The 22557-nt window shown below is 37.4% G+C and overlaps 1 long non-coding RNA gene across 1 annotated transcript; it reads right to left on the bottom strand.

The window, feature by feature from the left end:
* Nucleotides 1–13964: 13964 nt before the first annotated feature.
* Nucleotides 13965–15394, bottom strand: LOC132040145 (uncharacterized). The gene is made up of 2 exons (XR_009410575.1): nucleotides 15156–15394; nucleotides 13965–14453 (listed from the first exon to the last, which is right to left on the bottom strand). It is a non-coding gene; the product is annotated as an uncharacterized LOC132040145 (long non-coding RNA).
* Between the last annotated feature and the right edge of the window lie 7163 nt (nucleotides 15395–22557).

Raw genomic sequence — 22557 nt, 5'->3', positions numbered from 1 at the left:
GACGGTTGGTCTAAGTTCATGGGTAACAAGTATTAAAAAGGACTAGATCGTCGAACAACGATGGTACCGTCGAGCTTCCCATCGTTGTGAGGCGGTGGAAAATTATTTAATTATTATAAATAGAATGGGCCACGACTTGGAGTCATATTCTTCCTCCAAAATTAGATTTTTCTAGACCTTTCAAGTTCTCTCAACCCTCCAAAATTCTCCATAAACATCTTAAACTATTTCAAGTAAAGATCAAGCTTAGAAATCTTTAACGAGTCTATGGAGGGAGCTTGTTCTTACTTCTAGTTGAAGTTGTGGTGGATAAGTTTTAGAGTGAATTGTGTGAAGTGAAGTTCTTCAAGATATAAGGTATGGTTCTCACTTTATTTCTTATGTTGAGTTGATAAAAAGGCTTAGCAAGTCCCAAATGTGTAAATAGTTGTGAAAGAAAGATCATAAAGTATGGTGTGATTGTTGTTGGCTATGGATGGAATTCGAAAAGAAGTTTGGGTAGAATTGAGTCTAGTTTGAATGTAATCTCTTGATTATGTTATTGTTGACATTATTATTGGCACTTGGGAGTTGTTTGGGATTGGTGGAAGTAGAAGATGTAAAGGAAATACTGCCCGAATTCCTTTAACCCCAAGTAGTCTCAAAGATACATTATATATATGCGTTGGTATACATGATCAATTAAGGCCTAACTAAGGTCATATATCGCCATGTAGGGGCAAGGGACGAGCGGGATTCGGAATAAGGAATTCCTTTAAGTAGCGGATCGGTGATTTAAGGTATGTAAGGTGTTCGTTTTCCTCTTTCTTTGGCACGAATCCAACTAGAACATGAACACGAGCGTTCTATAACAATTCACTCCAATCATATATCACTTCTTATAGATGTTCCTTATTGGATTACTTACTTGTTTCCCCATTAGTATGATGTACTTCTTCAATGACTCTTGAAATATTACCATGTTTATCATCATTGAGTTATTTCTTTAAGTTCGATACGAATTTCATAATTCATTCGGAGGTTGTTGACCTTACGTCACTCCGAAAGGCCAATTCATTGACTCCTCATGCATTATATATATATATATATATATATATATATATATATATATATATACGTATTGCACCATTTTACTATACCGCGCCGCGCTTATAGTCGCCGCATTATAGTACACACCGAAGCGGGACGTAGATGTGCACGCCCACGCGGGGACATGTTATGATGATACCCCGGATGCGGGATGATGATGACACGATGATGATACTACTATATGTATATACTTGCATAAGATTTTTAAACTCATGTATTGTATATTGTACGTTCTCAGATGGCTCAGGTTACTTCTATCCTCTTTGTATTTCAGTCTTACTTATGTTATTGATTCCTGCCTTACATACTCAGTACTTTTATCTGTATTGAATTCTCATTGCACGAGACGCTGAATTTAGTGCTGCAGGTCCTGACAGGCGTAGCGGAGGACCTCCACCACAGTAGGACTTCCAGTTTCAGCGGCGTCAGCAAGTACCATTACTCCGAGCTTGCTATCTTTTGGTATACTTATGTTATTATGATATATGTTTATATGCTATGAGTACGTCGGGGCCCTGTCCCGACCTTTACGCTTTTACATGCACACTCTTAGAGGCTCATAGACATAGTGGGGTATTTAGATATTATGTCTGGCCTTGTCGGCCTTTATTTGGGTTTTGATATTCTCCTGATAGCCTTGCCGGCTTTATGACACTTATGATATTGTTGCGGCCTTGTCGGCTCGCTTATGTGTGTGTGTGTGTGTGTGTATATATATATATATATATATATATAAATGTTGGATCAATGCATATTTCTATATTTGGTCCCTTTCTGCATGCAGGTGTCTTTTCAGTCATGTTAGAGTCATATTATATCGAATAATGGTTATATGATAATCGTGGCAACTGTTACGCCAGGTGGTATCCGGCCTATTGGTTGGTGCCCGTCATACTCCTCGTCGGGGTATGACAAACTTGGTATCAGAGCAGGCCAGTCCTGGGGAAGTCTATGAGCCGTGTCCAGTAGAGTCCTCGTTATCGATATGTCGTGCACCATATCTATAGCCAGGAGGCTACAAGGCATTTAAGAAAACACTTTTCTTCATGATCTAAATCGTGCGTAGAGCCAAGTTAAGAATGCAATTATCTAATTTTTACCCAGTTTAATTTTCAGCGATGCCCCTGAGAAAGAAGAAAAACACTGAGGGCTGCTGGCCGGGGAAGGCCCAAGCTGAGTATCCCTCGGCTGAGTTAGGACATAGCGAGGCTCAGAACGCCACTCCCTCGCATGCTACCTCTATTTCCCCAGTTGCAGGAGAGCAGCATGATAGGCTCCGTCCCTCCCGCCTCCTCAGTATACTTCCTCTCCGTCATCGTTCTAGATCGCACTTGCGAGATGCAGTCCAATTATTGACCAAATTGGTAGCCGCTTAGACTCAACGGCAGGCTGGCCTTCCGGACAGGGCTGTCAGTTCCCACATTCGTGATTTTCTAAATCTGGATCCCCCGGTCTTCATGGGGTCAAACCCGAAGGACGATCCCCAGGACTTTGTAGATCGAATGGGCCGCGCTTTGAGGGTAATGCATGCCTCTGATACAGAATCAGTAGAGTTAGCTTCTTATAGGTTGTGGGATGTGGCAACAGTATGGTATGAATCCTGGCGACAGTCGAGAGGGCAGAATGCACCTCCAGCAGTATGGTCCGAGTTCACCAAGGCCTTTTTAGCTCATTATTTGCCCGCCGAGATTCGTAGGGCCAGGGTTGATGAGTTTCTATCGCTTCGCCAGAATAATATGAGTGTTCGGGAATATAGTTTGAAGTTTAACTCTTTGGCCAGATATGCTCCGGCAATTGTGGCTGAAATGGAAGATAGAGTACATCATTTTGTGACTGGGCTTGGGCCCCACCTGATTAAGGATTGTATGACGACCTCACTTCAGGACGACATGGATATTGCTCGTATTCAGGCATACACTTAGAGTCTGAAGGATCTTGAACGTCAACAACGGGCCGAGTAAGACCCAGATAGGGGTCCTCATAAGCAGGCAAGGTCCGCAGGTTATTCAGGTGATTATCAGGGAGGTTATAGGCCTCATTCTTCTAGACGACCAGCTCCTTTAGTAGTTAGTGCACCTTCTCATTTTCATAGGCGGTGTTATGACCGATCAATTTATCCTGGGCTAGGCCAGAGATCAAGGGCGCCAGATCCTTCCTATATGAGAGAGTCCAGTCAGGCAAGGCCTCCATTGCCCCGTTGTGACCAGTGCGGTACAGGCCACTCTGGCCAGTACTGTCAGGGTATGGTGGTGTGCTACTCTTGTGGGAAGCCTAGTCATGTTATACAGGACTGTCCGGCTCACGATAAAGTGGTGGCTCGGTTGACGTGTTCGGTCGCATGCTCTTCATCTTCTGGCTCGCCCTCCCGGACACGGTTCTTCTTCGCCCCGGTAGGTAGAGGTAGGGCGAGAGGTCGATATCTAGTTCGGTGCAACGGTCGAACCGTATTTATACACACTCGCGGGGACAGATTCTTGAGTCGTCCCCAGATGTTGTGACAGGTATTTTATCCATATGTTCTTACGATTTTTATTCATTGATTGATCCGGGCTCCACGCTATCTTATATTACTCCATATGTTGTTGATAAGTTTGGTATTAAGCCAGAATCATTATCTAAGCCTTTCTTAGATTCTACCCCCGTCCATGGAGCCTGTTATTGCAAGATGAGTTTATCGTAAGTGTGTGGTTACCATATGTGGCCGCAAAACTCTTGTTGATTTAGTAAAATTAGAAATGGTGGACTTCGATGCTATTATGAGTATGGATTGGCTAGCTTCTTGCTATGCCGATGTTGAATGTTGGTCCAAAACTATGAAATTTCAGTTTCTAAGCAAACCAGTTTTTAAATGCAAGGGTAATACTCCGGCACCAAAGGGTAGGTTTATTCCTATCTTAAGGCCACGTGGAAGATGATTTCTAAAGGCTATATTTATTATTTGGTTCGAGTTAGGAGTACTAAAGCCAAACCACCAGCTTTACAATCCGTTTCAGTAGTTAATGAATTTCAGGATGTATTCCCCGATGAATTACTAGGTCTTCCTCCTGAAAGGGAAATCGAATTTGAGATTGATATGTATCTGGGCACTCAGACCTTCTCTATTCCTCTGTATCGTATGTCCCCTGCTGAATTGGGGGAATTAAAGGTAAAAATTATAGGACTTGCTAGACAAGGGTTTTAATAGGCCCAACACTTCTCCGTGAGGAGCGCCGGTATTATTTGTGCTCAAGAAGGATGGCTCACTAAGAATGTGTATTGACTACCGACAACTAAATAAGGTGACTGTCAAGAATAAATATCCATTGCCTAGAAATGATGATTTGCTTGATCAGCTGCAGGGTGCCAAATGTTTCTCGAAGATTGACTTGAGGTTAGGGTATCACTAGCTACATGTAAAAAGGGAAGATATTCCCAGGACAGTTTTCCGAACGAGATATGGGCATTTTGAATTGTTAGTTATGTCCTTCGAATTGACAAATGCTCCAGCGGCATTCATGGCGCTAACGAATACTATATTTCGGCCCTTCTTAGATGTCTTTGTTATTGTATTCATTGACGATATCCTAGTATATTCTCGTTCTAAAGCAGAACATGCCGATCACCTTCGAAAAGTGTTGTAAACATTACGAGATCGAAGGTTGTACGCAAAGTTCTCCAAATGTGAATTTTGGCTAACTGCAGTAGCTTTTCTAGGCCATATTGTGTCTGACGAGGGTATTAAGGTTGATAATCATAAGATCGAAGAAATTTAAGAATTGGCCCAAGCCAACAATAGGCTCTGAAGTTTGAAGTTTCTTGGGCCTTGCGGGATATTATCGGAGATTTGTAGAAGGATTCTCTTCTATAGTAGCTCCACTGACAAAATTAACTCAGAAAGCAACCAAGTTTCAATGGTCAGAAGCTTGTGAGCAGAGTTTTCAGGAACTGAAAGACAAGTTGACATCCGCTCTTGTTCTTACCCTTCCAGAAGGCACTGAGGGTTACATTGTTTATTATGACACCTCACGCACAAGGTTTGGATATGTATTAATGCAAAATGGCAAAGCGATCGCTTATGCCTCCAGGCAGTTGCAGAAACATGAGTAAAACTATCCAACCCATGATCATGAGTTGGTGGCAGTAATTTACGCTCTGAAGATATAGCGGCATTACTTATCTGGAGTTCATGTTGATATTTATACAGATCATAAAAGTCTTCAATATATATTCAAGCAGAAAGAATTGAACTTGAGGCAACGAAGATAGCTAGAATTATTGAAAGATTATGATACCGATATCTTATATCATCCTGGTAAAGTCAATGTTGTCGCTGATGCACTAAGTAGCAAGTCTATGGGTAGTCTATTGTATGTGCCAGCTGAAAAGCTGGAAATGACTAGAGAACTTTATCGCTTAGCAAATCTATGAGTTTGTTTATTACATTCAGAAGATACTGGTGTTGCCCTATAGAATATATCTCAATCGACACTTTTCTCAAAAGTAAAGGCTTGGCAATACAAGGATCCAGTCCTAGTCAATATCAAAGAGGAAGTTCAATAGAACCGGGTTTCAACCTTTGAACTCGATTCAGATGGGGTTCTTAAACATCGAGGTCGTTTGTGTGTTCCAAATGTAACTAGACTTGGGGACAAAATTATGTCAGAATTCCATTATTCCTAGTATTCCATTCATCCTAGGTATACAAAGATGTATCACGACCTTAAGGGTTTCTATTGGTGGAACGATATGAAGAAAGATATTGCGAGCTTTATAGCTCAATGTCCTACTTGCCAACAGGTGAAGATTGAACACCAGAAATCTAGCGGTCTATTACAGGAAATGAAGATTCCGGCTTGGAAATGGGAAGTGATCAATATGGATTTCATTATGGGATTTCCCCGTTCTTATCGTAAGCTTGATTCTATTTGGGTGATCGTTGATAAGCTAATCAAATCAGCCCATTTCTTAGCAGTAAAAACTACTTATACTGCTGAAGATTATGCCTAGTCGTACATTAAAGAGATTGTGCGCCTTCATGGTGTCCCTATGTCTATTATTTCCGACAGAAGCGCTCAGTTTACGGTAAATTTCTAGAAATCTTTTCAGAAAAGTCTTGGTACTCAAGTAAATCTTAGCACAGCCTTTCATCTGCAGACAGACGAACCAGCTGAGCCGACTATTCAAACTTTGGAAGATATGTTACGGGCCTGTGTACTGGATTTCAAAGGAAGTTGGGATGATCATTTGCCTCTTATAGAGTTAGCCTATAATAATAGGTATCACACCAGCATAAAATGGCTCCGTATGAGGCTCTGTATGGTAAGAAGTGCAGATCTCTGCGCCGGTTGGTTTGAAGTCGAAGAAGCAAGTTTGTTTGGGATAGATCTTGTTCAACAGGCTATTGAAAAGGTAAAGCTTATTCAGGAACGGTTACACACAACTCAAAGTCGCCAGAAATCTTATGCAGATGTACGATGATGAGAAGTGGAATTTCAGGCAGGTGATTGGGTGTTTCTGAAAATATCACCTCTGAAGGGCGTAATGAGGTTTGGTAAGAAAGGGAAACTCAGTCCCTGATACATCGGATCTTATAAGATCTTCTAACGAGTAGGCTAGGTAGCTTATGAACTGGAGCTGCCATTAGAACTACAAATAGTCCATCCAGTCTTCCATGTATCCATGTTGAGGAAATGTATCGGAGACCCCTCTAGAATCGTACCTGTTAATAATATACAAGTCACGGAGAATCTATCCTACGAAGAAGAACTAATTGCCATCCTCGACAGATAGGTCCGCAGACTTAGAGCCAAATATATGGCTTCGGTAAAGGTTCTGTGGAAATAAGGAAGAGATGACATGGGAAGCTGAGGCGGAAATGAAATCGAAATATCGTCACTTATTCCCGGTTAAAGGTACTCATAATTAAACATTCTTTCATCTCCCTCAATGACGTTACCTGAAACAAGTAGGCTAAGATCTAAATGTAACTCTTACTCTATATTGTAGATAATGCTGTTCCAGAAGGAACCTTACAGGGTTCCGCCTTATCAACAAATAGTGTGCAAGGTCAAAGTCATATTTGAACCTTCCGAGAGGCAATGTGATGGGAAATGTTATTATGTTATTGTATAATTCTGTGTTGTCAAGTACTGTATCCTGTATTGCATGTAGATTGGGTTTAATGTATGCAAGTGTTGGTGGTACCCAATTTATAGAGGAAACTATGCCGAAATTTCCATAAAAATGTGCATAAACAAGGATAACTCACGTTCTCTAAAAACATTCGAGGACGAATGTTCTTAGGGGGGGAATGTTGCATCTCACCTTCCGAAAAGCTAGCATGTCTCGTACTTTGTATTATATACTCGTAAAATAACGGTGTTTTTTTTTTTCAGTTTACGGGAGGTACAACCCATGACGAACTCTTGTCAAGGGATTAAAACTATTGTTAGAGATGTTATTTCATGTATACAAAGGTCTAAGTTCTTGGGTAACATATGAAAAGTATTAAAAGGACTAGAGGCTAAGTGAATCGACGACAGAAGAAGGCACTGGGCAATGCAACTAGACAAGATGGTCGACGAACAGTGGATTAATCGACATACCGTTGTTCTTCACCATCGAGCTGCCTTCTGAGAATCAGAGGCTGCCGTCACTCGACGGTTGCAAGTCTACGGACCGTCAAACAATGACAGTACCGTCGAGCTTCCTGTAGATGTGAGGTGGTGCAAAATTATTTAATTATTATAAATAGAATGGGCCACGACTTGAGTCATATTTTTCCTCCAAAATCAGATTTTTCTAGACCTTTCAAGTTCTCTCAACCCTCCAAAATTCCCAATAAACATCTTAAACTATTTCAAGTAAAGATCAAGCTTAGAAATCTTTAACAAGTCTATGGAAGGGGCTTGTTCTTACTTCTAGTTGAAGTTGTGGTGGATAAGTTTTAGAGTGAATTGTGTGAAGTGAAGTTCTTCAAGATATAGGGTATGGTTTTCACTTTATTTCTTTTGTTGAGTTGATAAAGAGGCTTAGCAAGTCCCAAATGTGAAAATAGTTATGAAAGAAAGATCATAAAGTATGGTGTGATAGTTGTTGGCTATGGATGGAATTCGAAAGGAAGTTTGGGTAGAATTGAGTCTAGTTTGAATGTAATCTCTTGATTATGTTATTGTTGACATTATTATTGGCGGTTGGGAGTTGTTTGGAAGATTTGTGGAAGTGGAAGATGTAAAGAAAATACTGCCTGAATTCCTTTAAGCCCAAGTAGTCTCAAAGATACATTATATATATGCGTTGGTATACATGATCAATTAAGGCTTAACTAAGGTCATATATTGCCATTAGTAAGGGTGATGGAATAAGGAATTCCTTCAAGTAGCGGATCGGTGATTTAAGGTATGTAAGGTGTTCGTTTCCCTTTTTCTTTGGCACGAATCCAACTAGAACATGAACAAGAGCATTCCATAACAATTCATTCCAATCATATATCACTTCTTATAGATGTTCTTTATTGGATTACTTACTTGTTTCCCAATTAGTTTGATGTACTTCTTCAATGATTCCTGAAATAATATCATGTTTATCATCCTTAAGTTACTTCTTTGGATTTGATACGAACCCCATAATTCATTCAGAGCTTACCGACCTTACGTCACTCCGAAAGGACCGATGACTGTTCATTTACTCCTCATGCATTATATATATATGTATTGCACTATTTTACTATACCGCGCCCGCGCTATAGTCCGTCGGGAAGGCACGTAGATGTGCACACCACCGGATTGGGCATGTTATGATGATACCCCGGACGCAGGATGATGATGATATGATGATGCCACGATGATGATACTACTAGATGTATATACTTGCATAAGATTTTTAAACTCATGCATTGCATATTGTACGTTCTCAGATGGTGCAGGTTACTTCTACCCTCTTTATATTTCAGTCTAACTTACGTTATTGATTCCTGCCTTACATACTCAGTACTTTTATCCGTACTGATGTCCCATTGCACGGGACACTAGCTACATTTCGTGCTGTAGGTCCTGACAGGCGTAGCGGAGGAGCTCCACCATAGTAAGACTTCCAGTTTCAGCGGCGTCAGCAAGTACCATTACTCCGGGCTTGCTATTTTTTGGTATACTTATGTTATTATGATATATGTTTATATGCTATGGGTACGTTGGGGCCCTGTCCCGACCTTTACGTGTTTGCATGCACACTCTTAGAGGCTCATAGACATAGTCGGGTATGTAGATATTATGTCTGGACTTGTCGTCCTTGATTTGGTTTTGATATTCTCCTGATAGCCTTGACGGCTTTATGACACTTATAATATTGTTGCGGCCTTGTGAGCTCGCTTATGTGTGTGTGTGTATATATATATATATATACACACACACACACACACACATATAAATGCTGGATCACTGCATATTTCTATATTTGGGCCCTTTTTGCGTGTAGCTGTCCTTTCAGTCATGGTAGAGTCATATTATATCGAATAACAGTTATATGATAATCGTGATAACTGTTACTCCATGTGGTATCCGGCCTATAGGTCGGGGCCCGTCATGCTCCTCGTCGGGATGTGACAGATACGTTATTTATACATGGTTATACATAATATATACATTGTTTATAGCATGTATATATAATGTGTATGTAATGTAATATAGTGTATACGAATGTGCAATAATAGTGTATATAGATTTTTAAACATATGTTGGCTATTCTAGATGTAAAAATTTATTGGGCTATGCTTATTGTAAACTGTTTGCTTGGGCAAAGATATATGGTTAAGTATCCCATTAAAAAACAAGAAAATTTACATTCACATACATAAAAATACCACTAATAGATATTTTTAACTAAATACCAAACATATATTAGTATTTTACAATTTATAACCATTTAAAAGAAAAAGACTATCCCTTACTTTTAGCCCCCAAAATTGAAAAATTGATTCTCCCAAAAAATAAGATATATCTCTTAATTTTAGTCCCTAAAATTGGAAAAAACAATTTCAAATGGTTCTCTTTCTTTGGTTTCTTCGTGTGACATCTGTTTACCTTTTTATGCATGATACTCCAAACTTGTAAGCAACGTTGTTTAACCAAAAAATTAAACGAGCTTAATTAAAAGGTTCGAAATAGGTCTCAAACAAAAATGATCGATCTGATTTAACTTGGTCAGAATTAAGAAAAATACGACTCTAATAGAACTCCTATTGCTACATGCTTCTTTAGAGTAGATATTAAGTAATTTAACATGAGAATGTCATTTTCACCATCCTTTTTTATCCATTTTCTCAAGTATTGATAACAATTTTCCCCCTCCCTCCACCAGTGTATCCAACCTCGATTGCATCCAACACCTAACTGTAGTTTTGAAAAATTCAGTCTTGAAGCAACTTGAGCTTTCTTATTTTTCCAATACAAGTTCCTTTTTCAACCAGTTATGTCGACTGGTAGTCTTATGTCACATTACTATTTATGCTTCATTTTTTTTTCTTTTTAATTTTATCTAATAAGAAGGTGATGCACTCTTACAGCTTTACATGTTGAGTTGATATAGCATTCAACTGCTAGACATTGGATAGTGTAAAAGATTAGTTAAATGGCATGGTTGTCATTGATGACTAGGTGTAAAAACTTGTTGTAGGTTTCCACAAATAATCAATTACCATTAGGTGTAGGACGTAACAAAACCTAAATAAGTCGTCTCAACTTGACATGATTTTCTTTGACAAAGTATAAACTAGCAATATATTGCCACGAATGGTCAATTACCATTACTCGTAGGGTGTGTTTGGTATGGATTTAATTTTTTAATGTTTGATTGGTCATATTTTCTCTAGGAAATGTTTTCTTTAACTCAGAAAAATGATTTTTCTTGGTAGCTAGAGGAGGGAAAATAATTTTCATAAATGACATTCCATGCTGATTGTCTCATCCTCACCTCGCAATACCCACCCTCACACCCACCAGTACCCATTCACCCTGCCTCGACCCTCGACCCATGCCCACCCACTCCCCCACCCTACCCCCGTGTCCACCCCTTCACCGCCAACACCCTCACCCCTATGCCCACCCCTTCACCGCCAACACCCCTACCCCCATCCTAAACATTGCACCCCATAGTATTTGCCTAAACTATAGTATATAATTGCTCTTGGTATAATGTTTTTAGATCAGCTTACTAATTACCAAATACAAGAAAATAAGTAAGAGCTACTTATTTTTTGGAGAAATCATTTTTGATGAAAAATATTTTCCTTTCATACCAATACACCCTTGAGTGTAACAAAACCTAAATAATTTATTTCAACTTGACATGCTCTTCTTTGGCAAACATACTCCGTCCATTTCATTTTATATGAGAGTGTTAACTCTGTAAGTAGGTTTTAAGAGATAAAGACAAACTTTTATACATTACATTTATGTGATTATAAAACATGTTATTAAAGGTAAAATGAAAGTTTAAAGTTAAAGTGTTTTCAAACGTAAGGGCCAAAAAGTATTTTTAAATGTAGAAATCAATGTGCAATTCTATTTTGAACATATTTTAAAGAAGATAGTGCCACACATAACATTGAACAGTAGGAGTAACTTACATTCCCGCAAAAAAAAAAAAAAAAAAAAAAAAAAGCAGAATAACTGCTACTCCATCCGTCTCAATTTAAGTGTCTTACTTTCCTCTTTAACATATCTCAAAGTGAGTATCTCTTTCTATATTTAGTAAGTCGAAAATGCAAACATCTATATGACAAGTTTATAACCACAAGATTCAAAATAAATTTTAGCACATTATACACATCTTTAATATAGAACCACAAGATTCAAAGAACATTTTAATACATTATACACATCATTAATTTAGGACCACAAGATTCAAAAGTCTATCTTTATTTCTTAAATTCTGTGCCTAATCAAACTAAGATACTTAAATTGGGATGGGGGTATAATATTTCAATTAGAGAGAGAAGGGGAAAAAGCGAAAACAAAAGACTATCATCACTCTTCCTGTAAGTCTTTCAACATGTTACAATACATTAATACAAGTTGTGCCAGGGACATTTTGTTACTTTCTTTATTCAGTAGTTATAAGTTCTTGTTATTTTCGTGGTGGTGGAAGAAGGACCTTTGATCAGTTCAAAACGTTTATCTGACATTTTCTTTACTTTGTGTGCTTAATGTTAGTTTAAACACAAGTGTCTGTAAAAAAAAATTGTTTTGTATCACTATAAATAGACCCTCTGATAAACTTGATTTCACAAAGCATCTCAAAAAGATCTTAAACTTGATTTCACAAAGCATCTCAAAAAGATCTAAAGAAATGGCTCAACCTAAAGTTAACATAATAGCTATCTCTGCTGTACTCTTTTGCTTTCTTCTCATGTTTGCTTCTGGTGAGAAATTCTTAAATATTTGTTTTGTTTTCTCGTTATTAAGGGTTGTTGAGTTGTTCAATAGGGTAAAGTATCGTAAATTCAAAACCTATATATATGTTAGATTAAGTTGCATTTTTACGTTCACATGATCTCTAAGCTTGGATTTTTTAATGATTTTAATTAGGTGTGTTTGGTATGGAATTTGTTACAATCTATGGAAAATATATTTTCTAGGAAAACAAGTTCCTTAGAAATGAAAAAAATAACTTCCAAAACAAGTTTCCTAAATGACAATCCACCTTGATTGACTCCTCCCCAACCTCCAACCCATCCCACCCCACCCTCCATGGCCCTCATGCCCATCACACCCACACCACCTACACCCCACCCCACCCCACCTCATCCCCATATTGTTTGCGTATATTACATACAAATGCTTTTGGGATAATATTTTTCTAATTCCTTATCAAATACAAGAAAATAAGAAGAAATCACTATTTTTCATAAAAATATTTTCCGTGGAAAACATTTTCCTTCATGCCAAGCAAACCCTAAGTTGTGCGCCGACATTGTATGAAAAAAGAGCAATAACGACTTGCTATAGCATTTTAAAAATATAGTGATAGTATAAAAATTCTTTACACTGCCAGCATGTATAATTTAAATCCTTTCAATCATTTATACCCTGGCGTAATTCGGAAATGTATATTGACGGCCAAAATTTCTTAGAAAAACTTACCTAATAGCATGCTTTATTTTGATTGCCTGAGAATTTTTCATGTAGAGATGCAAATAACAGAAGCAAAGCACTGTGGGAAGCATAGCAAGAGCTGGAATGGCAAGTGTTTCCACAAGAAATGTAACCATTGGTGCATGAAAAAAGAGGATGCTGATTATGGCAGTTGCTCCCATGGAGACTGCTACTGCTACTACCATTGTTGAAAAGAATGGATGAGAATCCATATATCGCCATTTCACATGGCACTATCTGTCTTATGTAATACATAATTAAATAATGCTGCTATTACATGGTTATTATAGCAGCAGTGGTGACATTATCAATATGGTCACTTTAGATGTCTCTGTGTAACTGTGTATGTGAGTGTGTTTGAAATATATTTGGGCACTTTTTCTTAGCCAAGAGGCCGCTAGAGAATGGCTTCCGTTTTCGTTCCCGATTCCTCCGACGTTTGGATCTAGGTTTACCTATTTTATTTGCTCTTAGTTTGTATTTGTTACTGGCCGATAAAGAAAAAGTTGTTTTCATTTTGCTTGTGATGGACCCGCCAAATGAATCGAAAGATTCATGTTTAGTTTCAGAAGAGATTATGGAATTTTGGAAAGGATTGGAAAACTAATAGACTTTCGTTAAGTGATTTATAATTTAATCGAAAACAGAGGATCCGGTTCCCCTCCAGTAGGGGATCCGTCCAGTTGCTGCAGTGCTACCCTAAATAAGTTACCCGTGTCCTTATAATTGTTTAATGGACCAGATTCATTTTGCTAACTCAATAACTAATACAGAGTATTAGCTATAGTTACCAATAATTCTCTCTCCTCTCTTCGTTTACCTTGAGCTGCTACCAAGATACACATCCCAAGCTCCCATATTTATCCAGAAAACAGAGCAGGTAGATGCAATATTTACTTGTGTAAATCAAATAATTGGAACAAATAGGGAGAATCTTAGAGGAAAAATGTTGAATCGGAGTGAGTAGTCTCAATTGAAGAATATAATTATGAATACAATAAGAGAAAAAGAAAACCCAAGAAAAAAATTACGTATTTCATGAGAACCCCAAATTCTGCATCTAAGTGCATCAACCATTTTTTTCTTCTTTTCAATTTTCATGCCTTCTCTGGGTCCACTATTTGGCTTTTATAGTTCTAAGAAACTCCAAGTTGAATTTTTTGTACCGAAGAAGACAACAAAGCTCTGTCGGATCTCCATTTCTGCCAAAACTAAGCTTTAGAGTAGTTGAATACACTCTCCTTACCAGTGTTTTAAAAAACGTTTTCGGGGCGAGCCACAGCGGCGGGGCGTCAAAAATACCCTTGAAAGCAAGCGGCCAAAGGAAGGGTGGGGGTCAAAAGACGTACGCCCAACAATTCGGGGCGTACGCCGGGCGTTTGGGCGAGTTTTTTTTGTTGGGCGTGAAGTTCTCGTAAAACTTCTTTAAACCAAAACGAAATTTATTAAATAAGTCCTTAGTATAATGCCCAAATTCTCAAAAGTCAACATACGTAATTACTCAAAATGTTTTAAAAAGGAATTGAAACATTAAATTTAAAAGTCAAGACCTTTTTTTACTACTAGAATGCACAATATATGTTCTTTTCCAATTATTTATCTTCTATTTCTACTATCTCAAAAAAAAGAATCTAGCCAGCGATTATTTGTCTATTTGTAGCGTGTATATATATATATATATATATATATATATATATATATATATATATATATATATATATATATATATATATATATATATATATATATATATATCACTTATTTATAGTTTTTCAATTTTTTTTTTTTACGCTATTTCACCTATTTAAAAGTATTTATTATAATTATATCATTTTATAAAATACTAAAAATTAAACCCCACGCTTACGCCCGTGCTTATACGCCTTTCACCTGAGCGCGTACGTAAAACGCCCGTCTTACGCCCGCCTTTTAAAACACTGCTCCTTACTAAGATTTTAAAAATGTTTTAAACCCAAGTGCATCTTTTAGATTTGTTCTCCTCTTATAGAGAGATTTGGGATGAACTGTATTGTCTTTTTCCGTGAAAATAGTGATTAAGAAAAGGAGTGATACTGTGTGACCAGTCTGCATCGTCTTGTTATTTTACTTTTCAAAGAGATTGCATAGCTAAGGAAAAGGTTTTACTTGCGGTGAGAAGGAAAGATGGAAGTTAGAGATATATGTAACCATAGTTAATATCTGGGTTAGCGAAATGAATCTGGTCCATTGAACAATTAAAAGGACACGTGTAACTTATTTAGGGTAGCACTGCAGCAACCGGACGGATCCCCTATTGGAGGGGAGCTGGATCTGAAAACAGCGGATTGTGAGCCTAGCAAATAGTCTCATTACTTTCCTAAGCAAGATCATGCCCTTCATTATAGGTTACAGCTCTAATTTTTGTCTCTTTTTCAATATGAAAATAAAAAATAAAATAAAAAGTCGAAAGGTCGTTTTATTTACATCCTTTTCCATAAAAGAAAGAGCATTCTGGAATAGAAAGTGGATTTACCCTTTCTACTCCTACACCCCTTGCTATTATTTGCAGTTAATTTACATTTGAAGCTTCTGTTGTTTTTTTTGTTTTTTCATAAACGAACGAATCCGGATAATAGTGCATGTTTAACGTATAATTACTTTATTACTTTAGTAGGTAAGATACAAATTATTCGAAAAATAATATTTATATGAAAATGTTAAGGATTTTGATTTTGCTATAAAGAAGGGTAAGATTATATAGACCGGTTAACCAACAGGAAAAATCTAGACAATGTTCCTATGCCATTATCTAGTGTTATTAACAAGATGTTGGACGAAATTCTTTTTTTTTTTTTGTAACTTAATCTCACCAATAGGAACTGGGTGTATTTTATAACTACCACAAAAGAGAGGGGGCAGGACCTTAATTTAAGGGTGTCAAGCGGGCCGGGCCAGCCCGACCCCGGCCCAACCAGCACTAAGGAATTAAGAAAAGGTGGGTTTTATTAGGGGGGTAAGGACAGTGGAGCGATGGCCACCCATACCCCCGCCACCGATTCTTGCGATTGCCCACGCACATTATCGGCTGTGCCTACCACTCTCAAATAAAAAAAAAAAGATAAATACTACATTTATTACTAATAATAAAGATTTTAAAAACATCAGATCCCAATAAATTGGAATCTTTTAACTTTGATTTTAGTTTTCTTTAAAATTGTATTTTAAAGCTAGACAATCTTGTTTTCTAACAAATATACCTTTGATACATTTTCGGTATATATATATATTAGATTGTGATAGTACTTATCTCAACAAATATACCTTTAATAAATCATTGATTTTCACCTTTTCACAAGTGTCTATGCAACACACGTATTCCCCTCCACCCCCACCCCCCTAATAGGCTAATACCGACGCTCCGACTTGTGGAGATATATGTCATCACAATATTGACATTTAACATGTTCCTCATTTACTCGCTCAAACGCATCCACACCGCACTTGAAGTTGATCTTTCGAACTCGAGGAGAAGGTGGAGCTGAAGTAATGTATACTAGTTGAATAACAAATTTAGATAAAGAGAGAATTGTGTGAAAATGAAGAAGAATGGAGGGGTATTTATAGTTTGAAAATATGACCAAAGTGAAGTTATTCATAAATTTAGGAGTTCAAATAAAATTAGCAACGACTAGTTTTTTAATTTTACAACGGCTAGCTTTTTGAATTTGACGACGACTAAACTTTTTTTTAATTTAGCAATTTTATCATTAGATGTAAATGTTTAATTTTATTATTATTAGTAAATGTAAATGTCTATTTGTGTAAAAAAAAAAAAAAAAAAAGCCCGGCCTACTAACTATAACCCGGCCCGGCCAAGTTAGCCTGAGGTGTAGCCCCTATCCGGTAGGTCGGGCGACACCCTTTCCCTCTCCAAGCCGGCCCCAACTTACGGCTCGGCCGCCCGCGCACACGTTTAAATGGCACTTTGCCCCCGCCACTTGACACCCTTACCTTAATTACCTCTTTGCAGACTACAAATCCATACGTTTGAAGCAAGCATCATTCAGATCGATAAACTCCAATCGAATAACCTAAGGGACAGGATTTATCATGCAGAAGAATTGGATTTTCTTCGTTTAAAAAACCACCATGGAACTCATCGGAGAATTATGTTGGAAAGTTAGGTGGACTATGTCATAGGGCACAAAGATGATAGAAGAAGGATATAGACATTAAACTCACTTTATATTATATCGAAAACTCCACTTTTATATTACAGAATCAAAAAAGGGGTTTTATATAGGTCCCAATAGATAATTATAGACTCATACTACTAAATGTTTTTCACACTCTCACTATATATGAACTTGACCTTCTTAAAAACTTAATAATAGATCTAGCTAATACAAAAGATAATGAACTTAGATTTTTTCTTAAAAGCTTGTCCATCTCTACTCAATGAGCATGGACCTGAATATATTTATCGAATCAATGGTACAAAAGGAGGAGTCCAAGTTTCCCAGTATTCCTTACCCTACAGCAGGTGGAATTGGCTCCAACCATGCTATGGAAGTAGGCTACAAAGATGTAAGATTACAAAAATATGTTCTAAAAAGGGGGAGATGTTAGCCTATACATGTAGTCCCCGTCAACTCAAAAATACACATTACGGAACATCAAAAAGTTAGATTCTTTGTAGTTTTCTATCAAGACTAAAAGATTTTTGAGAAATCTTTGCTCGAAAGGAGGGAAAGCCGAGCTTATTCACTTTTTAGACATCTTTAGCACACTTAGGCAGTTGAGAGAATGTAGAACACAATTTTGTACCAATGCATTCCAGACCATAATTAGCAAGAGCATCAGCAAGCTTGTTGGCTTCCCCAAATAATGATGAAGGTTAACCTCTTCAAAGGACTCCATTAATCTTCTAATATCACCCACCACTGAACTGAGGTTCCGTTGGACCTTGTTAGGATTGTTGATCCAGTTAACCAACATAAGAGAATCACTTTCAATTTTCAAGTTTTTGATTCCATTGTATTTGTATCACTGTAATCCAGTTTGTAGAGCCATTGTCTCAGCTAAAATGTTAGACATATGCCCCAACTTATAAGCACAGGCAATGAGCAATCTCCTTGTGCATTTCTAATAATGTCTCCTCCACCACTGAGTTCAGGGTTACCCTATGAGCTTTCATCCGAATTCAATTCCACCCAATTTGTTGAAGGAGAGAACACTTCACTGTGAAAGTAGTAACTGCAGGTTGGGCCTTTCCAATAATATTATATAAATGCAAACTAGTCATGAAAGGAGGAATTGGAGGACACTTTTTATGGAAAATCAGAATGTGCTGCTAGTTAATCTTCAAAATAATGATATATGGGGATATGTTAGAATTCTTATATGTTCTTTTAGACATGGCTTTCCATATTTGTCAAATAATTATGTCAGGTATAATTTGCAGAACCAATTGTTGGACATGATTAGAAGGCTTCAACAGCCACCATTGAGAATTACTTGTCTCAGATTTTCTTAGCCTATTTTGATCCCCATGAGCTGACTGAAGTAAGTTCATACTTTCTTACTGATAATAACCGGACAGAAGTGATGTTCCTCTTCTCACAAGCTGGCCACTTATAACAACAATCACACTTTGAAGTAGTATTACAGCCAAATCTCTTGAGGTTAACACCACGACCACATTGTGCTTCAAGAGTTTCCAGAGAAAGAAAGAAATTTGAAAGGACAATTCTTGTGTCAAGTCATTCTATTAACCAAGCAGATGTTGTGGCTTGTTCATAAATTGCTCCAGGCAGAGTTACAATTGAATTTTTCATTCGTTGAAGTAGTTCACACAGGAAAGTCTTCTGGATGAGAAGAGTCAATTTAACTCCAAGGGTTTGTACTTTATCAGGAGGAAGTACTTGTTCAAGCTTTGAAGTGGTCCATATTCCAAATAGCTAGAAACCTGAATCTTGAAGACGTTGAGACAATACCAAAGTTAGCTAATTTACCGCAACCTACCCAATTGTCCCACTAAAACTAGAAGAGCCAGAATGAATTTTCCAAAATCAGGCGATCCACTCTGCTTCTAATCTTCATCATCCTTCTCCAAACGTGAGATTGAGAGTAACTCCATTTTCTAGCAATTGGATGGACTCTTTGGTACCCTTTATAAACTCTGTCCACAAGGATGATTTAGTTCTAAAGTACCACCATAATTTTTCTGCAAAAGTGTCAGATATATCTTTCATAGATCTCACTCCAATTCCTCCTTCAATAGTAGGGAAACAAAGTTTTTCCCAAGAATACCAATGATATTTGTCCTTTCCCTCTACAGATCCCCAGAAGAAATTAGCAAATGCTCTTTCAATCTGTTGAAAATTTATCTTACGGGGCTGGCAGATGGAAAGAAGATGCATTGGCATAGCACATAATACATGTCTGATTAGAATCATTCTTTCTCCAGAAGAAAGCAGCCTATTTTTTCCAAGCACCAATCCTTTGCACAATTCTTGTAACCATATCAGTGAAAAAGTGAATTCTATTCCTTCCCGAGAATAAAGGGCATCCGAGATATGTGATTGAAAATTCTTTTCTCTAAAATTTTAGTAGCTTAGACAAAATATTTCTCCTCTTCTCTGGAATATCTTCAACCATCAAGAAATAACTTTTGTTCTAGTTGATAAGTTGTCCAGAGTTTGCTTCATATCTTTTGTCCATGACCAACTAATTAGTGTATGTTTTGCATGCACATAAAATAATGATGTCATTAGCATAAGATAAATGATTAATCCTAGGTCCATTTGGTGGCATGTTAAAGCCAACGAACCTTGGATCTTCGTATAGGTTATTAAGCACTCTAGTTAAAACTTCAGCGGCTATTATAAAGAGAGAGAGAGAAAGAGAGAGAGAGAGGGAGAGATTAGATCCCCCTGTTTTACACCCCTACGGGACTTGAAGAAACCATGACTTCTTCCATTTATGACCACTGAATACCACATATTGGACAGGAGGTTTCATATCATAGTAATTCATTTCTCAGAGAAGCCCATTCTTCTCGTAACAATGCATAAAGTTCCGTGATAATCTATCATATGCTTTGTTCATGTCTAAATTTATAATGTCATTCCCCTCTTTTTTGGTCTTCTGATGTTATGGATCATTTTTGGAGCCAGCAAGACATTCTCTCCTATGTATCTATTTCTAACAGAAGCACTTTGATTTTGTGATATGATTTTAGGGATCCTTTCATTCAGCTCTTTAGAGATAATCTTCTGAGATACATTGCTCAAACTGATAGGCCTGGAATCATAAAAATTTGAGGGTTATCAATTTTTGGAATAAGAACTAAACAACTATTAGTAAAAAAAAATTAGGAAGATGTTGGCCATTTAAAACCGCCTTGACCATCATCACAATATCTGGTCCAATGATCTCCCAAGATTTCTGATAGAAGAAGCCCTAGGAACATCTGTGAGCATCATGTTATCATCATTAGTAACTGAAAGTGATGGCTAACACCAAACATACATCTAGTAATTCTAGAATATTCAAAATTACAACTCTAACATTTTACAAAAGAAAGTTGTGAGAAAACTCACACTTTGCTAAATAAGGAGCCGATATGAACTATACACACTGCAACACCATCGCTTCTGATTTCTATGATAAAGAAATTAGACTCTTTATATCTAATCCTAAATCCAGAAAATTGCCACATATTTAACTAAAACGGGCTTTTTTTTTCTTTCTTTTTTTGCATCGCTAGGCATCCTTCGTAAGGTGCATATTAGGAACCATTGAAATACCAACTAGGAAACCAACTTTCCAGTTTTGGCCAATAGGCCAACAATATATTTTTTCTAACAAAAATTACTTTCTTGCTTCTAGAAATTTCTACTCCCAAGAAATATTTTAGCCGCACCTCGTCTTTCTTGTCAAACCTAGTATGCAAAAAAAAGATTTTAGAGAAGATATCATTCATAATTACTTCTTATAATGACATTTATCATCGATATATGCAACAAAGATGATAGTGCCACCGACTGATTTCTAGTAGAAACTGACTGGTCACAGTTTTTCTTTTTCAACACATATTTAAGAATTACCTCACTAAATAATTGTCAAACAAATGTGTGGGACTCTTCCTTCTTCAAGTCTCATAAGGTCTTATTCATCAAATGATAAACATTCCCAACTCCTCTAAACCCCACCCCCCCCCCCCCCCCCCCCCGCGCCTGAGCAAGAAAATAAGGCGATTGCTTCATATACACTTCCTCCTAAAAACCACCACAAAGAATATACCAATCCAACTGATGTAAAGGCCAATGTTCAAGCAACTAAGGAAACAAACAAGCGGACATAAACGAGTTTGGCCACCATGGAAAAATATTATGAATAATCCACCGCATAAGTCAGAGCATATGCTTTAGTAACAAGTTTGTTCTTAAATTTTTCCACAGAGCCATCTAGATTAAATTTGAATGCAATAACCCACTTGCGATCCAGTACTTTCTTTTCTTCGGGTAAATTCACCAAATACCAAGGGTAGTTTTCATCTAAAACACATATCTCCTTAAGCACTGCATCATACCAACCTGGATGACTTAAAGCCTCCTTCCCTATTTCGGGGATAGAGGTAGAGTCTAAAGAGGAAATCTGTAACACCTCATACCTTTAAACTAGGCTATGATTCATGATTTGAGACTTAGAATATCAGACGGGAAGTGTTGGAATTTAATTTGCTGCGGTTCAGAAAAATCCCATTTCCACGACCAGATATACGGACTGTATAATAATAAACAGCCCGTACTTTTAGTTCGTATAAGGCGAGTACAAAAATCCCAGTTTCTGCCAAGTTTTTGAAATGCTTCGATACGGACCGTATAATGATATATGGACCATATAATGTTATACGGACCATATTTTCAGTCCGTGAAACCCATTTAGGAAGTTTCAGTTTCTAGAATTTTAAATCATTGTTAAATAAGATCATTTTATTCAGATCGTATAACTTTATACTGACCGTATAAGTTGACCGTATAATTTCCCGACTCAGTTAAGTACAAATACATCATGTTCAGTTCTTTTCCCACTTTTCACATTCTCCAAGCCCTAGAACAAAGGTTTTCTTCTCCAATCAATCCAAAACAAAGGTTTTCTTCTCCAATCAATCCAAAATACCAAGGTAAGCCTATTCCAATCATTCCAAGTCAATTCTAACATGTATTCATGTGATCTAATGAGGTTTCATCATTCCTAACCTAGGGTTTTCAAGAAAACTCATTTAAAGGATTAAACACTAAGAGCCTGTTTGGATGGGCTTAAAAAAGTAGCTTATAAGCCAAAAAAAAAAAAG

The sequence above is a fragment of the Lycium ferocissimum genome, chromosome 12 (assembly GCF_029784015.1).
Source record: "Lycium ferocissimum isolate CSIRO_LF1 chromosome 12, AGI_CSIRO_Lferr_CH_V1, whole genome shotgun sequence".
Lineage (NCBI taxonomy): Eukaryota > Viridiplantae > Streptophyta > Magnoliopsida > Solanales > Solanaceae > Lycium > Lycium ferocissimum.
Note: the sequence above shows the minus strand (reverse complement) of the source record. Positions and strands in the feature narration are given on the sequence as shown.